Genomic DNA, 8875 nt, shown 5'->3' on the forward strand with positions numbered 1-8875 from the left:
GTTTCATACTTAACAAGAAACCCAAAATCTCTAAGTTTGCACCTAAAGTTGATGAAGGTTTTCTTCTTGGTTATGAATCAAATGAGCATGCCTACTGTGTCTTCAACAAAACCTCTAGAAGAGTTGAGATTGTGGTAGACGTGACATTTGATGAATTCAATGGCTCTCAAGTGGAGCAAGTTGATTCAAGTGTTGTAGGAAAGGAGGATCTACCATGTGAAGCAATCAAGCAATTGGCTATAGGTGATATTAGACCATAGGAAGATGAAGCCACTGAAGTGTAGGTTCCTCAAGTTGCTGCTGCAAAATTTTCGCTGATGTACCTAATGCTACACTATAGTAAACACCTGCTGCAACTCTAGAGTGTAGTAGTGCTGCATTTGAGGGTGACAGTGCCACACCTACACAGTCAGCAGCAGCTGATTTGACTCTAGCTCATGGACAAAACCTACAACCCATATTTGAGCAAGATGATGATGAAGATCCAGAAGATGAACAAGAGGCCATTGAGCATCCAAGGTTAAGGCAAACAATACAATGTGATCATCCCGTTGATAACATCCTTGGGAGTCTTCAAAAGGGGGTAACAACTCATTCATATTTAGCAAACTTTTGTCAATATTACTCATTTGTTTCCTCTTTGGAGCCTCTTAAGATAGAACAAGCACTTGGAGACCTAGATTGGGTGATGGCCATGCAAGAAGAGCTCAATAACTTTGAAAGAAACCAAGTGTGGACTTTGGTGGAACAACCCAATATCAATGTCATTGGCACCAAGTGGGTCTTTGGCAATAGCAAGATGAGAATGGAATGGTGACAAGGAACAAGGCAAGGTTGGTTGCTCAAGGTTTCACTCAAGTAGAGGGCTTGGACTTTGAAGAAACATATGCACCGGTGGCAAGACTTGAAGTAATTCGAATGCTTCTAGCCTATGCTGCTCATCACAACTTCAAGCTATATCAAATGGATGTGAAGAGTGCAATTCCCAATGGCCCTATTCAAGAACTTGTCTATGTTGAGCAAACACAGGGCTTTGAAGATCACAAGTTTCCCAATCATGTCTACAAACTCTGAAAGGTGCTCTATAGGCTTAAGCAAGCACCAAGAGCATGGTATGAATGCCTTAAGGAATTCTTACTTAAACAAGGCTTTCAAATAGGCAAAGTCGATCCTACCCTTTTCACTCACAAAGTTGGCAAAGATATATTTATGTGCTAAATATATGTCGATGACATAATATTTGGTAGTACTAATCATTCTTTTTGTGAGGAATTTAGTAGGATCATGACCAAGAGATTTGAGATGTCCATGATGGGTGAATTGAAGTTCTTCCTTAGATTTCAAATCAAGCAAGTGAAGGATGGAACTTTCATTAGCCAAACGAAGTACACCCCTGATATGCTCAAGAAGTTTGACATGGTGAATGCCAAGCCTATCAAAACTCCCATGCCAACCAATGGACATCTAGATCTCAATGATGAAGGGAAAGCCATGGATACTAAGGTATATTGCTCCATGATTGGCTCTCTACTTTATTTGTACGCATCTAGGCCCGATATTATGCTTAGTGTGTGCATGTGTGCTAGATTTCAAGCTAACCCGAAAGAGTGTCACTTAGTGGTCGTTAAAAGAATCTTGAGATATTTAGGACACACTCCTAACCTTGGCTTATGGTATCCTAAGAGCTCTAGGTTTGATCTACTTGGGTATTTGGATTCCAATTACATCGGTTGCAAAGTAGATAAAAAACAATTCAGGGACATGTCAATTCCTTGGACTGTCCCTAGTGTCTTAGAGTTCTAAAAAGCAAAATTGTGTAGCCCTTTCCACCACTGAGGCCGAGTATGTTGCAGCCGATGCATGTTGTGCTCAACTACTTTGGATGAGGTAAACCCTTCAAGATTTCGGATGTCACTTCACTAAAATCCCACTCTTGTGTGACAACAAAAGTGCCATAAAGTTAGCCAACAATCCCATAAGCCACTCAAGAACTAAGCACAGACATCTGATATCATTTCTTGAGAGACCACAAAGTCAAAGAAGATATTAAAATTCGCCATGTGAGCACCGAAAAGCAACTAGCCGATATCTTCACTAAGCCTCTTGATGAGTCAAGGTTTTGTGCTTTGCATAGTGAGCTAAATATTCTTGATTCTCATAACGTGGTTTGAACTATAGCACACCTTGATTGATGAACTAGCATGGATAGGTGAAATGAATTGCAAAAGTATAAATATTGTGCTTAAAATATTTTATCATAAGAAACAAGTGTATTATGATCACTGTTTGTGTTGATTATTTGTTCTTGATCATAGTGTGCTTGAGATATGTGTTCATATCCTATATATATAGAGGTATTTAGTTAGTAGCTAAATTTGTTGTACTAGGAGTACGGTTGTGCCGCGCCTGCCCTGCGGCAGTGCCGCACGTGGCGAGCGACAGTGCTGCACTTTGAATTTCAATCAAAATTTGGCCCAAAATGGCAACTTACTATGGAGGCCCATCTCTTCTATCTATTTTTCCTAGCCCCCAGGGTAACCCTCTCCTTTTCTCACCCCAGCAGCCGTCGCCTCTCCTCTCACATGCGCACGCAGCCGTGCCGCCGTAGCTCTATCCAGCCACACTACCACCTCCGACATTGTCGTGGCCTGCTGCTATTCTTCCTCGTTGTCACCAGTAGCAGCTATAGCTTGTGGATAGAGCCATTTCATCTCTTTCCACCTCAATCCGCTAAAACCAAGATGGCCTCTAGAGGTGATGATGATCAAAGGGGGAAGAGGAAGATGACAGAGCCTCAGGACAAGCAAATGCCTCATCGTGGTTATGGTAGGACCATAGGGGGCAGCAGCAGTGCAGCAAGCAGAGATGTTGCCAGATATAGGGGGAGGAGAGATTAGATGATCTAGGATGAGAAGAACTTAGAGAGGGATGGCTGCACTATTCCTCTTGGTCCTTGCCCAACTACTCCACCTCATCTTAAGGAGTTCGATAGGAGCTACATCAGAGAGTATTCTGAGGATGTGGTTATGAGGCATCCTATTGACACACATACTCATCCCGTGCTCAACTATGTGGGAAAGCTGAAGATGTGGAGGAAGCACGTGAGAACAATCCCTATGAGCAGCCAAAGGATTTGGAGATTGACTATAGGTTTTGAAATGAGTTTCATTCCAACTTCTATGCATCTGTGAACTTCAACTCAAAGAAATCCAAGGTTGTGAAGATGCAATATGTTGATTGAGAGGAGATGAAGGCAAAGAATGAGCCAGAATTCAATAATGTGATCAAGGCTTGTGAGTTGATTGGCCTCCCTGATATTATGAGCTTCAGATATAATTGGAATGAGAAAGTGCTAGCCCAGTTCCATGCCACTTTCTTCTATAGCATCTACACTGATGAGATTCACTGCATGACTGAGGAATGGCATTATAGAGTTGATTTTATGACTTTCAGCCAGATCCTTGGTTTTAGAGAGGAGGAGCGGTGTGGCAGAACCTCCTAAGGAATTGGGCCCACATGCACCTATCGTTGTCTCAATAGACCTTTGATAGCGTACACGAGTTCCCAACAACTCAACAGGTCTGTCGGGTATCCTCGGGAAACCCGAATCATCCACGATTCTCTTTTCAAACAGGATCCCAATCACAGACATTGCAAATTACAACAGTTTATTCAAATATATACATCAGAGTAAAAGATAGCGGAAGTCTTAAGATAACATAGTTCACAAACCAGTTGTTTTCAAACTTACAATACCATAAGTGTCATACAACCATAGTAGCGGGATAATATTACATTAACATTATTTATCATACAAACTAGTGCCTTGTCCAAAGGCCATTCATCACTCCTCATCGTCATTGACTTCAAACACAGACATGCAGCAGGGACCAAAACAAGCCTACGCGTGCGACTCACCTGCAACAAGGGTTAACAAACCCTGAGTACAAAAGTACTCAACAAGACTAACTCGACATAAAGGGGTGTAATACTTTTAGAGATGCAGGGGTTTAGGGCAAGGTAAGGATGTAGCAAGGTTCAAAGTTCTTTGCCAAAAGCTTACTATTTTTCTCCTATTTTCAAGTTTTACCCCTAAGTCCTTTTTGTTCATTATCTCAATTAAATGTACATTTCCCATATTCCATTCCTTCTCATTCCATTCTTTTCTCATATTTTAGTAATTCACCAGTCCTGCAATGCTTCTGTAATGAATCAAGTCTCCATATCCGTGGAGCACCGGCAATTCGAATTGATTCAAGTCCCAGCTGGGGATTCCTTATCACACGATGTATGTAGAACTTAATCTTGCATATATCAACCTCGCTACCGGATCCTCCTATACTAAGCCGTCTCCATGCCACCCGAGAGCATAGCACACCTCAAATCCGGCCACATTCCAGCCACGAGGGTACATGCTACTCCCGCCATCTCTCCACTCCCAGTGCGTGGGCATTCGTCTTAGTATCGGATTAGCCAAAGTAGGCTTACCAGAGTATGTGACCAGTACTACAAAGTGTCTCATTCAGAAGATCCACAATGAGTGGCCTTTAAGCGACATAGTCAGTAACGTTACCCAACATTCAAGATAAGTCACTCGACTAGTCTCTAGTTCATTCTATCTTCTTTCTTTCTTTGGCCAGTATGCCATCTTTGATTGTATTGAAACTTTTACTTTGAAAGCCTACCATAAAGCATACTAAGCATTCTATGCCTTTGTAAATGAAAACATCTTCAAGGATGGTAAACAATTAACAAGGTAGGCAATGCATCAAGTAGGTAGCATTTGAATTAATCAACTTAATGCAATAAGTAACATAGGTGATAAACTTTTCAAAGTAAACAAGGTAATGGTTTAATGCATAAACCGGGGCTTGCCTTCATTGACGATCACGGGTTCTGGATCAGTACCACGATTATCAAATCCCAAGACAACTGGGGATTCTTCCACAACTTGCTCAACTAAGATCGATTCACTCTCAGATTCTACATGAAATAATAACATATGCTTCAATATAATGATAGAGTAAACATGATGCTTTCATAGTGCATGAAATATAAAAACACCCCGAATACGATTTTCCTTCACGGTACAGTTACAATCCAAACTAATCAAACCATATTCGTAACGAATGTGACCACGCCAGCACCGACCACTTCGGCGAGCTCTCTGACCACTTCGGCGAACTCTTCGACCACTACGGTGAACTCTCCGACCACTACGGTGAACTCTTCAACCACTACGACGAACTCTCCGACCACTACGGCGAACCCTCCGACCACTACGGCGAACTCTCCGACCACTACGGCGAACCCTCTGACCGACCACTATGGTGAACTCTCCGACCACTATGGTGAACCCTCTGACCACTACGGATCTTGAAACCCTACTGGTCACAAAACATGACCAAAACAAGATCAAACCCTAAACTAACACTTAGGGTTTGCTTTCATCCATTTTTGAACTAATTTGGAAATAAGCCCAAAAATGAACTTGTTCCAAATGACCTCAAAATTTTATGTAAGCTTCCTTATGTCAAATTAGTGTACCAAAACAAATTTCATAATTTTTGGAATTATACAGTGGCCTACAAAAATCAGGGAAATTGCATTTATTAATTAATGGACTGAATATTTGAACATTAAAAATTTATTCAAGTTTCATGTTTCAAATTTTTAAACCATACTAGAGCATGTACAGAGGCTACACACAAAATTTCAGAATTTTTGGAGCTATGATTATTTTCCTACAAATTTCCAAAGATTTAGCACTATTCAAAATCAGAAAATAATAAAACCTCACTGTTCTTCTCCTTCCTTCTCACTAACAGCCCGACCCCACTCGTTAGTGACTCATACAGGTCACGGCGGCGCTGCCATCGCTGGTCGGCCCAAAATGCGCCGATGGTGACGCTCCGGCGAGGCAGACCGCACTCAAATGATCTACACACTCCTACGAACCCATCCTAGCCTTCAGATCGACAGAAGGCGCACCGGAGAAGACTCCATGCCGGCCATGGCGGCTCGGGCACGATGGCACACGGCATAACCCCGGCAATGGTGCAGTAGAGTCTAAAACAAATTGAGTATCGCGTTCAGTAGCTCACCACGATCACGCAGGTGCGTTCGGTGAAGACGGAGACGGTCGGGAACAGTCTGGCCACATCGAGTCGATGGTGGCGGAGCTCCGGCTAGGCTCGGGGAAGAAGATGTTGCGTCGGGCGATTCTAGCCACCCCAAGCGACGTGAGCAAGCCGTAGAGAAGCGCAAGACCGAGGCGATCGCATTGGCATAGCTGGGCACGATGGACGGGGCTTGACGGTGGCTACGGCGAGCGGCGGAGCTAGCTAGCGGCGGAGCAGAGCAGAGGGGAAAAACAGGGACGACGGCGGCGGCTGCTGCTATTTATAGCCGGGAAGGGGTTGCCCAACGTCGACAGCACACGCACGGACCCGCCACGGCACCAGCTACGTGTCAATGCGTGAGGAAGCGGCACAATCTGATCGGCGGTGACATCTACGTGGCGCCGGCGGAAAGCAGAGAGGTGGCGCTCGGCCGAATTTCAATTTTGAAGTATTTATAGAATTGCCACTGCGTCATTTTTTCAAATTACTCACAAATTTTCTAAAGAAGATGAAAATCTCCAAAAATGAAAGTTGCTCAACTTTTCAAACTCTACAACTTTGCTTCAAGGAAAATTTTCAAATTCTGCCTACATTTTGAAATTTGAATTTGGGGTACATTTGAGCATTTGAATCATTTCAAAATTACTCCAAATTTTATATGTAAACTTTAAAAACTTTGAATACCAAAGTTGATCCTTATAAAATAATCTTCAACTTTGCTTTTTGCCACAACTCCAAAATCCACATGGATTTTGAATTAGACAAAAGGGGCAAAAAGGACTTTTATGATTTGAATTTGAATTCAAATTTGATTTGTTTACCTTTTACTTTAACTTTGATTTTTTACCAGTAACATGGCCCATTAGGGTTATTTGAGTCAAATGACACATGACCTCACATGATCACATGACCCTTGTGGTCATGATCTTTATTTAGGGTTTTGAATCACATCACATGAAATAACAACATTATGAAATAAAGCTTATTTAGTGAATGCATTCAAAATTTTCTACTTTATGAATGCTTTGCAATGCATATGATGACATGGCAAGTTTTAGTGTTAGGTCAAAACACCAGAGGTGTTACAACCCTTCCCCCTTAAAGAAATCTCGTCCCGAGATTTAAAACCTAAGGCTAAGTAATGGAAAAGGAAATGTGTCAAGCTAACACATCATAACTTTATTTAAAAGGCTAGTGAGGGGGTTTTCCATTCTGTTGACAAACGAGATAAGTTACAATATAGACCAGGTATTGCAACTAGATAGAAGCGAAGAAGTCAGGAAAGTTCTCTTCTAAGTAATCCTCGGACTCCCAAGTAGCTTCATCTTCAGTGTGTTGATTCCATTGTACTTTGTAGAACTTGATTGTACGTCTTCGAGTAACTCGATCTTTCTGATCCAAGACTCTAATAGGGTACTCGGCATAAGTCAAATCAGGTTCTAGTTCTACATCACCAGAGTCAATCTCTTGGTCAGGTACTTGAAGACACTTCTTTAACTGAGATACATGAAAGATATCATGCACCGCTGACATGTGATCTGGTAGCTTGACGCGATAGGCGACAGGTCCACACCGTTGTTGGATTTGAAAAGGACCTACCTAACGGGGCGCCAACGTTCCCCGAATCCTAAAACGATGAACTCCTTTCATTGGTGATACCATGAGGTAGACATAATCTCCCACTTTGAATTCTAGCGGTCGTCTCCTCTTATCAGCATAGCTTTTCTGTCAGGATTGAGCTACCTTCATATTGGCTTGTATGAGTTTAACTTTCTCTTTAGCTTCCTTGACCACATCTAGTCCAAAGAACCAACGTTCTCCAGCTTCTGACCAATTTAAAGGTGTTTGGCACCTACGGCCATACAATGCTTCGAATGGTGCCATTTTAATGCTCTCTTGATGGCTATTGTTATATGAGAATTCAGCTAAGGGAAGGCATTCATCCCATTTAGCACCAAAGGAAAGGACACATGCTCTCAACATATCTTCAAGAATTTGATTTACCCTTTCAGTCTGTCCATCTGTTTGCGGATGATAAGCAGAACTATGGATAAGTTTAGTTCCTAAAGACTCATGTAGACTTTTCCAAAACTTGGATATGAACAATGACCCTTTGTCAGAGACAATGGGTCTTGGGTGCCCCATGCAGACTAAAGATTCTATCAAGATAAAGCTTGGCATATTGTTCCGCTCGATATTTATCTCTGACTAGTAAGAAATGAGCTATCTTGGTTAGGCGATCAACAATAACCCATATTGAATTGTAGCCTACAGATGTCCTAGGCAATCCCATGATGAAGTCCATACAAATATCTTCCCACTTCCAAGATGGAACTGGCAACGAATGTAATGGACCTGCAGTCTTCATATGAACCGCTTTGACTCTCTAACAAATATCACACTTGGCTACATATTGAGCTATTTCTATTTTCATTTTGGTCCACCAATATCTCTTTCTCAGATCATGATACATTTTGTTGCTTCCTGGATGAATGGAGTATCTTGTAGAATGAGCTTCATCAAGAATCTACTTTCACAGCTCTAGATTCTTGGGTACTACCAATCTCTCCTTGAACCATACGACATCTGATTCATCGATCTTGAAACATGTTGGTCTTCCAGATCTGACTTTATCCTTGATATGGGCTATGCCCTTACTTTTTCGTTAAGCATCAATGATCTAATCTTTGATAGTGGATTCAATTGCAATATTGGACAGGGAATCTTGTTCTATGATTTGTAAATTCATATGC

The sequence above is a fragment of the Miscanthus floridulus genome, chromosome 16 (assembly GCF_019320115.1).
Source record: "Miscanthus floridulus cultivar M001 chromosome 16, ASM1932011v1, whole genome shotgun sequence".
In the NCBI taxonomy this organism is placed as follows: Eukaryota; Viridiplantae; Streptophyta; class Magnoliopsida; order Poales; family Poaceae; genus Miscanthus; species Miscanthus floridulus.